Genomic DNA, 15,817 nt, shown 5'->3' on the forward strand with positions numbered 1-15,817 from the left:
AACACGTATTCATGCACCTGCGTTTGTCTTGATAATATAATAGTGATGAAATCCGAAAATGTTAGGATTTGTACATTGGTATTTTATTAAGGGCCTGCAATCCCGTTTTTAACTGGATTACGAATACTTTGAAGAGATTCTTAATAAATTAGCAATACTTAGTCATTTTTCTCCGTGTAATATTGGAAACATGCGAACAAAAAATTACAAATAAACACAACCAATTTAGAATTAAAATAATCTTTACCGAACCATTAGAACGGCCACCATTTGAAATGGAAATGGAACATACAAACAAATTGACAGTCAGGCAAAATGCAAAACGGTCGAGTTAAAACAAGACTTCACCACGCCTAGTCAATCACGAAGCCCCGACAGTAGTAGGTAAAGTATGTATAAATAAACCCATTTAATTAGAATACAAGGTCCCACATTAAAACCGTGTTATCGTTTTTATTGAACTTCTAAATAATGTTCATCTTGGTTTATTTATTTGCTATTCCAAAAGATATTAAGTGAACAACGAAGATCTTTATCACCTGTCTGTATTCTTGATACATTCAGATGAAATTTAGAAAATGACACTTAAATTCAAAACAAATCTGAGTTTATTAAACCAGAGATACAATTACAGAGACCCACAACTAACAATAATTCGTGGTGGAATTATTTCATTGCATCGTTATTTGTAATATCCTTTCCTTATAAAAAAATATATATATTTCTAGTAGACCCTGAAATGCATCGCTATTGCTGATGCCTTTCTCAGGCGTCTCCGACTTCTTTCACCATTCACTATTGTATCCAACAATGGTACTGTTGAAAAAAACTACATCACATGGACTTTACTTCGACTCCGTATTTCATTCCAGTGCAGAGATGTTGCGTTAAGTATTCCTCCACTCCTAAGTATTAGAAACACTCCTGGCACTAATAAGAACAAACTTTTTAAATTTTCATCGATATCGGTGTACTACTTTTCGAGTTTTGCGAGGACAAGCATACGCAGGCTTAATTATATATGTAGATAGATTTTCCCACAAAACACCTGTTTACAGTAATTTTCAAGCATTTTTGTATGAATTTTAGGGCCGGTGTATCGAATATATAATTCATATGAAACGAGAAAGGATCGCCTGGCCAGACCGCTTTCACTTTTTAAATATAAAAGTCACATTAATTAAATGAGCAGTGGACCGGCGAGAGAAACAGATGTGAGTCCTCGAGTAATAATATGCGGGGTTTTTTGTTGGTGATTGGAGGTTTTCTAGCTAAATGGAATTACACACATAATGCATTTACCTTATTTTATTGAATTTTTAATTTTCGAGGTGAAAAGTTAGTTCGCTCTTTTAAGATCAACCTTTTAAAAAGCGTTGCAGTGGTCATCATCAGGGTAGATATTCAAGGTGTAATAGATGTGTAAGTTATTTAGTGAGTCGCTTATATTGCGTGAGAAATTCATGGCTTTAAAATTTATTGGACTGGTGAAGTTTAAAATCCTTTTAAATAAACATACCTGGTTCTCCAAAAAGTCAATAATCTTTGTTCCAACTCAATCCTCGATAATATATTTTTTGACTCCTTACCATCATAGAAAAACATTACTCGTAACTTAATCAATGCGCACTCACAAATCTCCACTACATAACAATCACAAGCAAAAAATGATTGCTGATTTCGTTATGATGATAATCGCCACAAATCGACAAATCTGGAGGTATTTGGGAAGGCTAGACACTGGAAGGTGAAAGCCAGAAAGCTTATGAAGATTAGGAATGCAATATTCGTTATTTTGTTTGGGTGTTGTGATGTTGTTTGATAAATTGAACGAATCCTACGATAATTGCATTAAAGCTACCGTTAAGAACTTTAATGTAGGTAACTTATTCATTTACATGCATAAACTGCCTTAACGACCTACAGGTTTTAGGATTGTTAAAGCATTAATAAATCAAAATTAATCTAAGAACTGTACTATTTACTCCCTACTCATTAAAATATTACGAAAAACGACATTGGCACTTCATTATGTACATGTATATGTTAACTGTACACATCAGAGAGAGAAAATGCAGATTACAGCAAAATCATTCCTTTTGGGAAAACATGACAATACATTTGATACGTCTTTACTGAGGCATTAAACTGACAAAATAAGGGCAGAAGTACATCGATTTCAATCAAAATGAGATCCCTGCTCAACTTATCATGAATGAACAAATTGTAAAAGAGAGCAACGCCTGTAACATAAGCTAAATAACAATAAAAATGGTTAGGAAAGTGGTGCTTGAAGAAGAAGGACGGAGAAAGAAGGAGAATAGGTATAGATATGAAGCGAAAGTGAATGGATGAAACAGTTGAGGACACACACCCCAGCAAAACATGAGACGATGAATTCAATCAAATATTTGAGTCGAGCCATGTCAACAGTTGGAAGAACCGAATCTATCTGTGAAACTATGATGGGAATGAAATGAAGCGTGGAGTGTGAGCCAGCTGACAGGACACTGTCCAACAATACGAAAAGGTCCAATAATATTAATCACAAGGGGGATTTAATGATTTTTCGCTGAGTAGTAAAGTTTCACGGATTGCCAAGGATTAAGGATGAAAATCAAAGAATAAACCCTTTTTTTTATTCTCCCACGAGGACCCGCCACTGCAGGACAGTTCATCTTGCCACCACATATAGAGATAACTATGTCAAAATATTTGCACTATATTAAGGTATCTTTATGAACATTGTTAAATATTCAAGTAGGTACCTTTGTACCTTTTTTCCCTTGAAGGCGATTGGAATTAGAAGCAGTCACGGTTTGTCGTTCTATTTTGACATATATCTATTCTAAGAAGGCCATTCGAGTACATTTGAAATTATATATAGTACATACGTATATTATCATAGATGTATATTATTATTCCATACGTACGTACCGGCTCATAAACATGTATACATGGGTAGATAATATTTCTGGTAGGTACATATCTCACCTACTTACCTTAAAATATTTAGTCCACCTACATTCTAAATTATGAATCATACACGCGTTTGCATAATATAACTTTTGCCCATGTTCTGGGAGACATGGTACAGCGCTGATAGCAGATTTTCAAAATATATTAATTAGTCTGGATAGCTTTTTGTGAAAAATTTTGGGATTAGTAATTATGTGAAAAGTTGACCTGCGCCCAAAAAAGCTATTTGTATTAATTAATGAATCAAAATCAAAGTTATTAGTTTCTGCGTGTAGATAATGGCAGAAAATCTTTTACAGAGAACATGTCAAAATCAAACCTCCAAAAGCGACGCACAGACAATGTTTAAAAATATAGGACCTGCATTAAACAAATCAAAGCTAGCAGTCGACAATTGAATTCTAATACCAACATTAATGCATACGTGAGGCGTGGAACCAGCAGAATAAGAACGAAAGGGATGAGCCCAGCAGATATGAGATCACCGAGGCGAGCGTGTGACAACCACACAAAAAGTTGCAATGTGAAATGCGAGGAGTGTGTGCCACATGTACGTGTGGGGTCTCATCCTCTCTGCCTGCCCCTGCGGTGAAACTGCGTAGTATCAAGGAAAAGCTATCCAAAATTATCAATAATTTAGGAAATCCGCGCCTACTTCCGTCATATTATAAATATATTTAGCTCAACAGAGACAACATGAAGAAGAAAAAATATCTGCCATTACGAGAAACTATTCATTTTATGAGGGGAAATATGTTAAATAAGTACTGGGGCCGGTGTGGCCACACCCACGTGAATAAATTCCTTATTTTTTCTTTCAATTAGTGACAACATTATTCTTTGAGCTTTTCACTTTCACCGATTAAAGCGGACTTGATTAGGTTCACGCCATTGCCACTGGGAAGAGAAATCAACAAACTTTAAATATTCTAAATGTCAAGATGGATGGCGAAGATTCCGGTCTAGTATTGACGCACGACAGGGTGGAACTTACCGAGACCTTGAAGTACAACACTTCTCGTCCTGTTTGTTACACTTATTAATACCAAATACCCTATTATATTAATAATAAGTAAAATATTCGCAGTACAACACTGTGCTGCTAGAGGCGCTAGTGTAGCATTTTTACGTTGACATTGCCTTGAATGGCGGTAAATTGAATTTATTTAGTACTTGGTGATTTTTTGTGCTTTCTAATTTGTATTTTGATCAATAATGATGTTGAAAAAAACATACAAAAATGTTCCACCAAGTAGGTTATGTGTGTGCAGTTTATTATTACTACAAACTACAAAAACACACCAAGTTAGGATGTCAAAAACGTTAATTTAAAATCTTGTATTATTTTGTAATAAATAAATAAATAGGTAGGAACTGGATAAATGACATCGCGGTAGGAACTAGGCATATTCTCATTTCGAAACCAAACAGTAACACTTACCACATAATATTATTTTGATATATATTTAGATATATATTGACCGGTCAGTGGTTGAGTGGGCATAGCGCTTGGGTCTCACCCGAGCGTCGCGTGTTCGATTCCTCGGCTGGCTAAGTCCTCCATCACAACACAAGCAACATTTTCGGCTTTCTGTGGTGGTAGTAGGAGATTTTCAAACATTGTTGGGTTATTCGTAACCTGGGAATGTTTGTCTTTCTTTTTAAAGAAAAAAAAAAAAAATAATAATAATATCTAGCATTTCTTCTTTAAGTTTTAAAATAATTTATGCATTAGAAATAATTGTGTCATTTTTATCAATTCAATGAGTATTTTCACTGTTTCTCTTATACCTTCCCTCATCCTATAAACATTATAGGTACCAATTTTGTCGGTTATTTAAAAATTATGATTTCATGGTTTGAGATTTTAAAGATACCTCGTGGGTTCTTGTCGAAAATGGAAAGGCTTTGGGACTTAATTTTAAGTTCCTAGTTCATCTCTGCTGATAAATTCCGTAGATCATCACTGTGTGATGTGCGACGCCTTTGTTGTCCACAGGTTTTCACGGCCATTCGCTTCAAAGGTTGACTTTTATTTTAAATGTTACAGCAAGTAGGTTACCTGTAGCTTTATGGTGGTATAACTTTATTCATTGACAAACAAACTGTGCATTTCTTATGTGCAGACATTTCAACCAAGATCAGACCAAACGAATAAATTTACAACATATGGCGAAGAGTAAAAACGAACCGAAATAGATACAGATATGGTCACTTGTTACCAATTTAATTGGTTCATCTTTTTCATCTTCCTTTTGATCTTTATAACCTGTTGGCCGTGGTAAACAAAAGCTCAAGAACGACTGAGTAGCAATTTCTCCAAGTTTTTAACATAAATAAGTACAGGAAAAAAAACACAACCAGTACATTTTGGAATTTACAAGTAAATATAAGATTTCATCACTTTCATATAGAATAATAATAAGTATTTATTCTTAAAATTTTCCTCAAGATGTTACGAGTGAAGTGAAATCACACCCTGCGGCGCTAATGACATGGCATTCCGATATTATATTTGTTAATTTAGTATTACTCAAGTACTTATATAAGGGTACCTACTAGAGCAGGTGCTACTTATCGTTCTTCAATATTTAAGCTTAATCAGAAAAAGATTCGGTCGCTGGAATTGAACGCAGGACCTCCGGAGCTTTACTCTGGGAGCAAAGATAACAGCCAATAAAAACATGCGTTAAGAAAGTGAAGGTTAAGTAGTCCCAAGATGAAGTATGCTATAGTTAAATATGACCAAAGGGGATAGGGTATAATTGGCTTAATGACAGGGCAAAGCCCCGGCAAGGCTGAGATCTTGGGTTCAATTCCTAGAAGTGACCGAATCTTTTTCTCAGTTTTCTGTTTCAAATTTTCGTTTGAAAATCGCTAATATTGTCTTCAATGATACAATTTTGAGGATTCACTCATGAAGTTATTCAACAAATAAAAAAATAGCTTTTCCTTACGTATATTTGTATCTTTAAACATAACCCAACCTAATCTAATTTAACTGAACCTGACCTAACTTACTCGTACCTAATGTTCACTACCTAGATAGATATTTGTCATAAAGGATATTTTCTTGTCGCGAATTTTCTTGCAGGGTTTTCTCATTTATCGGTTGTCAGCTATCGTAGTATCATATTGCCCGAAATTGCACTAATGATCAAAATATCAAAACCACACGTTTACATTTTTTCTTAAATGTAATCACAAACTTTTGGCATGTTGTAGAAACGTACCTTTAAACAGCTCTAATTCGAAGTTAACAATTCGCACATCCCAAGATTATTTATCTTAACAGTCAAATTAATGTTAGCAGGTAATGATTTTCATGGATCATTCAAATCTTCTTCTTCTTCAGGAGGTTTTTTTTGTGACCACCTTTGGACATAGTCCCCTTTATTTCTTCACACTTGGGCTCCCGCCCGAAGCCTCCAGTTCTCTCCGATTTACCAGCCTATCTCATGTGGGCGACTTCTGTTTCTCTTTTAAACGAAACAAGGACCACCATTCATTGATACCGTGATTTAAATGGTTATCTGTAAATCAGATTAATTCCAATGGTATGTTGAGATTGTAATGGTAATGTCTACTAGTGACTTAATCCTTGTCCACTCTTTCGTCTTTCCATGAAGCAAAGAGATGCCTTGCTGGAGATACATTCAGTATCAATGGCGGCTTGAGCACTTGAACAGAGGTACAATGTAACTTTGAGGTTTATGAACCAATCATTTGTACATTTATGTATTTAATTTAAGTCGTTTTGCAATGTATAAAATTTTGTGTCATCTGATTAACAAAATAAATATCTGTGATGTAGAAAATAAATATAACTGGACCCAGAACTGATCCTTGAGGTATAAACTGGTAACATTTCGCTCGGTTGACAGTTGGTTGACAATTCTAACGGGTAATCCTTTCAAAAAGTCAACCTTTTACGCCTAGAAATTTAAGATTAGCTAACAGTCTCTTGGTTGGAACAGTATCGAAGGCATTTTCAAAGTCAAGATGTATTATGTCAGATTTATTATGTCAAGATGTATTACGTCAACTCCCCCGTGAAGAACCATCACTACAGTATAATATGCCAACAGAAAATACCTTTCCCCAAATAAACAACAGCAAATCATGATAACTAATTACTTATTTTAATGTCACGGGAAATAATATATCACCACTGCGGGTAATAAAACCTTTTAATATTGTGTTCCGCAGTTCCGTGAAGTGTTTTACGCGATATTTAGTCGCAGCTGAAACTTTTATGAACCCATTTCATATTAATCACATCAATAAATAATGTTTTTTCAGGCGTCAAGTTTATCTTTATTAGTAACGGATATCCAAAACGTGATTTCGAATCTTCAATTCCAAATTAGTTTTATGTGCCAATCAACAAGGTGGATCTATGTTTTGATAAAATTATGTGTGATGCAGTGAAAGTTTTTTTTTTTAAATTCGATCGTTGTCGATAGGAACCTATATATTTGCGAAACTGTCATTATATTAATAAGGTTAGCCTGGATTATTTTCTTATTAGGTTTGGTTAGCTTACGTAAGGCATTTGTAAATGTTGGTACTCCGGTAAGTCCAACAAATAAATTTTAGCAATTTTTTACTATAGGTTAGGTTAGGTTAGGTTAGGTTAGGTTAGGTTAGGTTAGCTACATAAACATAGAATTCAATTAAGAGTGCCCATCAGACAAACTTAGGGTTGCCAGATGTCCGGTTTTGGACCGGACAGTACGGTTTTTACGGTGGTAGCAAGACTTGCTCAAATCTGTTGAAAATGGTACAGTATGTGTGCAGTGTTTCTGTCTCCAATGCCTTCGTAGAAAGAGTTTTTAGTGTAATGGGTAATGTATGGACTGACGAAAGAAATCAACTCGGTGTGAATACTGTAAAATTCGAATTGTGTGTTTTCTTCAATAAATGTCAGTTTCACTGAATTTAAAGATACAATATCAGACAATAAAAGATTATTTAAAGCAGAAGCATCTATTGTCAAATATGTTTTTGGTTAAATTGGTGATTTTTTGCTTACCAATAGTAATAATGAATATTCGTTTTGATGTTTACTAAGTGATGTGTTCACCCTCAGAAATTTTCGGTGAATTTCTCTGTTTGTTGTGGCCAAAATCAAAGGGGTTTATGATCATTACAGGATTTTTTGATTTTCGACTAATTTTACAAAAAAAAATCAAAGTAGGGATTTTTGAAAAAAAAAGTTAGTTTTCTTTATCTGGACCATCTGGGAACACTAGACAAACAAGACAAAACCACACATTAAACGTTCCCTAATACAATACCAACTAAAATAAAACTGATTAATTCACCGCGTTTCATACATTTTTAACACTTCATACAGTGAATTCGACTTATTTAACTAAGCACCTCACATTTTCAAACCTAAAATCAGTAAATAATATTCACACAATACATAATATTATACTCAACGCAGATTAGATCCATTCCTTTTCCCAATATTCCCCCATCCATCCCATTCCCGTAGGCTAGTGTAACCCTTTTATTATTTTACATTCACTAAATAATTAAGATACATTAGAGAACACCTCTTATTACTTTTAATAATCTCTAAATAGTATAAAATAAAGTCGCTATCCGCCTCTGTCTGTTTGTGCGCTTAGTTCTTCTAAACTCCGCAGCAGATTTTGATATTCTTTTCACTATCATTTAGAGAATTTCTTCCGAAATGTTTATATATAACACATGCATATTATACTTATAGAGAAGTAGAGAAAAGTCGATGTTTTGTAATCATGTCGTAAAAAATAAATTCGGGCGCTTCATTGCTAACGCTGGCTAAACCTTATGGTATACATCAAAATAATCTACTACGGAATTGTACATCTTGAAAAGGCCTACAAAAGAGTCTGAAATGGTATATATCTGTCTCCTAAGGATAACCCCCACGTATATATACGTTGTTATAACTGTTGTTTTTCCAAAATATACATAAAATCTTGCGACACAAGGCTTTGGTTGCTAGACTATCCTACCCTTGAAGCAAATATACGCATCCTACATCCTACCTCTTACAGCTAACATTCGAAAGATTAGAAAAAGAATAGATAAACAGATTAAAATTGAGAATAGAAGAACACATCATATCTAAAAATATATAATAGTGTAGACAAAAAGGAACGCGCTCCGATAATTTAAATTGTTTTAAATGGCAATACCATAATGGTTGGAATGAAAAAAACATGCTATTTAAAAAAGCAGTGTGGTTCAAATAAATATTTTTCATATCTTTGTCAAACGGTGACCAGAAATTAGAGTTAATTCCTAAAACGAGATTCTACGTATCATATTATTTTAAGGAAATTAAATTTTGCACTTGTTGTTTTTTTTACATTTAGCGACAAAATTGCGTGAGAAAAAATGTATTTCTGTAATGTACATATCAAATTCGCCATTTAAAATAAAAAAACACATTTTAAAAATAAAACTTGTGGAAGAAGTTCTAAATAAATTAAGTTGTAATTTTTCCCGTTCAGACAACTTTCAAATTCGGAAGTGAAACATAATATCACATTATCTGGACCTAAAATATTTTTTGTTCTAAAATCGGGGCAATCAAATTTATTTTTCAATTTTAAAAGTTTCTACGCCCCCCACAGCAAAGAAAAGAATGTCGATATGTGCTTTTCAGTTTATGATAATAATTAATTTAAGGTTAGTAAAATTTGTTCAGAATGTTTTCAACAATGTTTTTATTTTTCTTTTCTATTTGGACACAAAAATACGAAATCAAATATTGTCTGTGTTGATTTACATATCGAGAACTTTGTTAGTTAGCAAACCAGTAGCCAAGAAATAATGATGAAATTGGATTATATAGCTGATGTTGATGAAATCCGTATAGTTTCTAGAAATACCGGCTACAAAGTGCAGAGTACTTGAAATCCCATTACTTCAGTAATAATAAAATAACTACATAATTATCTAAAGTACCTACCTACCTATCTTGTTTGATTATAATTATCCGCACTGGTACATGTCAATGTTTTCTTAGTAGAATTTTACGCTATAGCTTGACACACTTTACTTTGTCAGTTGAGTCGATATGTATTTATGCCGATGAGGTAATTAGATATTTTGGATGCGACAACACTTTATATAAAAAAAGTTGGTTCGTTCGTTGATGGCCCTCTATTGTCCGCCTTCAAAGTTATCCATATCAGGATGAAAGCGCTTATTTTTATACAAATGGATAAAATTAACAATTAAAATCGTGTCGGTACTGCCATCTGCTGACGTCCCTGCAAAGCTAAAACCATACATAAAACGTTGTCATGCTTAATTCATCCCATAGATGTCAGTAACATGATTTCACATAATACATTCAGAAATATCACATTTATTTGGATATTATTGAGATGCGGAAATCAGTGTGAGGCAAAACAGATAGTTGTGAAGGAATATTAAAAAAAACAGCGCAACAAATGGGTTTTATTTTATTTTAATCGGTACATCATGCCGTTTGATGCATCAATGCCTGAAGATGACATCAGAAAAATGATGGCCTCCAGCAGCGATACATTGATGAAGGCGATTTCTCATAAGTTTTCGGCCGCATTTTGGCACATCTCGACGGGTATAGCGACGACTTCCTCCCGAATTCCATCTTTGAGTTCTTCCAAGGCATGAGGCCGATGTTTAAAAACATTTTCCTTCAGGTAGCCCCATAGGAAGAAGTCGCAAATTGCAGCCGGAAAGCCCACTGGGTGGCGACAAAAGAGCTTCCATTTTCAAGAAACGTGCGGACGGTGAAGCCCCGTTGTTATCCGGACCAAACCATGGTAACGACTGAAAACGGCACGACCCTCCCGATACAATGAGGCCCCTATCAAGTTCCTACCCCCACCACATGGGATATACCGGCCCTTCATAACTGCACAGTCTGTTTTGCTGCACTCTGTACACTTAAATTCCCCGAGGCGATGCCATACGTAGTAATGCAAAATCATGTGTTTTTGGTTTGAAAATTTGGTCGCCTAGAAACGTTTCAGATGCTTTAATTAAATACTGCGAGTAGAATACATCTTGGCCTTTGAAATAATTGAGTATTTTTCAGATAAGTCTTTTTATAAGCCCAGAAAAAAATAGTGTAAAGGCCTATGAAAACTGCTTTAAAGTTCAAAATCTCCTACTTACCAACCCATTTTCGGTTTAAGTTATTTATAAAATGATCGAAAAAAATTAAATATTTATGACTGCACATCCACAAAATAAAATAAAAGGCACTTTTTGGCCATGTTCTTTTCTTGCATAAATCAAAACAGGCGGATGGTGTTAAGCGGGAATTTAAACCTTATCGCCATCTACGTAAGGGTTGTTATTGATAGCGGTTAAAATTAAAATATTACACGACGTAGTGCATTGCCTTAAGAAATATAAGGGTATTTTTTTCCTTTTGTATTATTGTATCATATTATATTTGTAGCCATAAAAATGGCGCTATATAAATTAATATATTTTCTATCTGTTATTACCTAGATTTGATTGTATCAAAGCACGCAATACGCCTGTAGGTACGTATATTTTTTGATAGCCATGAATTGCAGATAATATGTAGTTATCTATTCCTTACCATCAAGATTATGGGCTCAAACACTGGAAAGTTAAGCTGATAGAAGTGTGTCGTGCCGTGTCGGAAGTAAGCTGTTTTTTCCTTACTTTTTGAAAAATTGATCAAACATTTTCAAACAACGAAATTGTGAACTAGAACTGTTTGTGTCCATTTAACAAAATGTGATTTGAATGCCATATTTTAGCAAATTTGTTTACTTAAATATGGGTAGATACATATTACCACTAAAATGTCATAATTCTGTTCGATATCTGATAGTATTATTGTCCCAGCGTCTGGACGGTGTAGGCCCTCTGATTGGTCAAATTTAAATTGTCTGTTTCGGGTAACTTGAATATTAAGACACAATTCCATACTAAAATAGGATCGCCTCATAATAATACGAGATTTCTTCATAAGCATCGTTTCTGCTCATATAATTTTTGGATAATATCGAAGAAAATATGTTTTAGAAAGTTCATAATCCATTGGATTAATTACATTACAATGAAAATTCTCCACAGTTACGTGATTATGTTTGACGTTTATAAAAATTCACGCGTTTCTTCAAGATGGCCGACAGAGCGCACCTCTGGCGGTTTAAAAACGAACCAAATGCCTGGCGCGAATATTTAAATATGCAGCTAACAATACTTGACTACTTACCATTAACAAGCGTTTTATAAGAAGATTTCTTCTGGAAGCTTATCACTTTGTAATGGCATTTATCATTATTTTTTATATATTTTTTTCTTATTAATTATATCTGATTTTATATTGGCATGTTTTCTAATTTCTAAAATTGCAAAATGATTTATTTGCGATGCTTTATATCCTGAGTGAAGTATTTTAAGACCTGAATTTTTATCGAAAGTGTGATCATTATTTAAAAGATTATTTGCAAACTCAGATTCACTATTTCCATTTATAGCCCTGCGATATTCTTTAGTTCTGACTTCAAAGTTTCTATTGGTTCTACCTTTGTAAAAGATATTACAATCATCTCAATTGAGTTTTTAAACTCCTGTTTTTTTTGTTTGAATTTTGCTATCATTATTATTAAGAATATATTTCTTCATTGTTATTAGTGTAAAACGCCAGTTGAATGGTACCAGGATTGTTTATATATATATAATTTTAGAAGTATCGTTATCCACAAACAGAATTCTACGCCATTGTTTATTTCTATCTTTAGAAAGACCGTTTGAAGAGAATGTGTTTAATTTTTTTATTTAGTATTTCAACTATCAATTTATTAGAATAACCGTTATTAAATGCTATTTGTCTTATGAATATATTGTTTTATGGTTATATGCTATTTGTTTTTTTCAGGTCTTAAAATACTTCGCGATAAATAATTTTGAAATTTTTGAAATGAGGAAACATATTAATATAAAAGCAGATATAATTAACAAGAATTTTTTTATAAACTCTCTTTTAAATATTTTCCCACTCAACTGGTCTTTCCCGTCTAACGATATTGTAATTCCTAATTATTATAAACCCAGCCTACTCTTACTCCTCCCCCCTCCTTCCACTTCTTCTTTCTGAATTGCAATCTATATTTAATTTTTGACTTCGGTGTATACACAATAAAATGAAAGCATTATATTTATTTATTTATTGGACAATTTGCATAGCGCCGCTTTTGTGAGATATCACCTCAGGGGCGCTATATTGTAATAATCTACCTTTATATATAGATTTTTACTCTCCTGATGAAGGTGTATATATAATCTAGCTTTAAACTTTATTAGATACAGTAACAGTTGTAGGTAAAGAATTACCACCAGTTGGAGTAAAATTAACACCTTTTAATTAAACCGACTGCTAATGTCACCGCACAATTACCCTCCTTTTATTCATAAACACGGGTACAATTAATCAATATGTAATAATCTATTATTTAAGTCAACTTTGTTAAAACTATCTTTAATTGTGACAAACTAAACGATATTGATTCAACTTATAGACATTGACGGTTGTAACACATATTTAAGCACTGCAAGTCTCCTATGAGCTAATTATATTAGGTACGATAACAGTTAATATCAGTTGTAGACATGTAGTCAATAATAGTGTTTCATTTGAAATAATCCATCACAAATACGTAAAATTTCATTTATTCAAACAACTGTCATTCTTATTATGCGTAAATTTAGAATGTTATTATTAATTAACTCCTTCCTGTTCCGTGTTTTAACAATATATATACTCACCCTCTCTCTGTGAATGTTCTAATATCTATCTATTAAATGTAACTGTTGTTAATATCACTTAAAATGGGCGAAGCCCAAGCAAGAGCCGCCCGCAGGGCCTAGTAGAAAAAAACCCGCGGAGCGGGTTTTTACCTGCTAGTAATAATTTATTATACAAAATTCTGAATAAAACCAAAAACAACATATATAACCGGGACCGTTACTGTTTATTATTTATGTAAATGACATATTCAATCAAATATTAAATGGAAAAATAATATCTTATGCTGATGACACTGTCATAATAATTGAAGGTACTGATTGGAATAATGTTAATAACTTAGCAAATACTGATATTAATATACTGAAAAATTGGTTCGATAAAAACCTCCTCTCATTAAATACTGAAAAAACAAAATGTATCCCATTCTCTATCAACAAATTTAAATCAATACCAGAATTAAAAATTATAATACATCAACTTAAATGTAACAGAACTAATTGCAATCAAGAATGTTCTATACTTAGTCTAACTTCTGAAATTAAATATCTTGGTATATATATAGATCAACATTTTAAATGGAAAAAACAAATTTGTGAACTTGTAAAAAGAATTAGAAAATGTATTTATATATTTATAAGACTTAGAAATATTCTTAGACTAGAAAACCTAAAAAGAGTGTACTATGCAATTGTACAATCTATATTACAATATGGTATTATTGGCTGGGGAGGAACTTATAACAATATATTAAATCCACTTAAAATAGTTCAAAGATTGATAATTAAAGTAATATTGAAAAAACCATCCAAATTTTCTACTGAGATTCTCTTTTCAATATTCAATGTTCCCACAATAGACAATATATATAAAAAATATTCAATTCTACAAATTTATAAAGAAATACAGTTAAATAACTTACAATTCAATTCATCAGCAAGATATCAAAAAACTATCAAAATCCCAAAACTTAATACAAAACACACACAAAATACCTATCTCTATCTAGGTATAACATATTTTAACATCCTTCCATTATATCTAAAAAATATTGAAGATATTCAGGAATTTAAAATAAAATTAAAAAATTACCTAAAACTACTATAAAAGTCCATATCTTACTCTTATTATTATTTCCTTCAAATCTTGAAACTGTATTATTGATAAATCTTGCCTATTTCTTACTTATCCCTTTGGTTTTGCAAATATATTATTTACTTACTTACATGATTCCATATAATTGAGCTAGGATTCACTCACCAAACACAAGAGCCTCGTCTCTTTATGGTGAGGAAAAGCTATTATTATTTACCTTGATAACACTGTATAATATGTATAATTGTATATTTATTGTAAAAAACATACAAATATTAAATAAAAAATAAAAAAAAAATAACATAAGTAAGAAAAATCAAAAACATGTATATCGATGGAAAATAAGTTTTGTTTTCGGTAACCCATCTGCCTGTTAAATATGGTTGCTATTCATAACTTACATAATATATCTTCCATAAATCTTAGAATTTTTCATAATATTTTGTATTTAAACAGTACAAATTTGTGATGTAAAGATTTTATTAATAAAATGTTACTGCGCTACATTTGGTGACTTAGCAGGAGGGCTCATGGGGAGTGGTGTATCTGGAACACCTGGAACCCCTCTTCAAGATCCGTATTAATAAATTCCTCCCTACAGCCCATATCTTAACCAACCTCACAATGCTGCCAAACAAAAAATAAAAATAAAACCTACCATTTTCATAGCCCTGTTAGCAATAAAAGTTATATACGATACAAAGCAGAGTATTGGTAAAAAAATATGCCTAGGTCAAATATTTCAACTACAGAGATTAAGTCAACATTACACAATTACCTAATAATTATATATTTTTGGATGTTTAATTTTGTAGAACCTCCTAACATGGCATTTTTTAATATTTAGGTGAAGTTTATGACCAGAATATCATTACAAAAGGTTTTTTTGCACGATTAGGTAGTCATACATATCTTCAATAACCTTACAACTTCATATCATATATATTTTACAACATG

The sequence above is a fragment of the Hesperophylax consimilis genome, chromosome 24 (genome assembly GCF_061612785.1).
Source record: "Hesperophylax consimilis isolate HC1 chromosome 24, BYU_Hcon_1.0, whole genome shotgun sequence".
In the NCBI taxonomy this organism is placed as follows: Eukaryota; Metazoa; Arthropoda; class Insecta; order Trichoptera; family Limnephilidae; genus Hesperophylax; species Hesperophylax consimilis.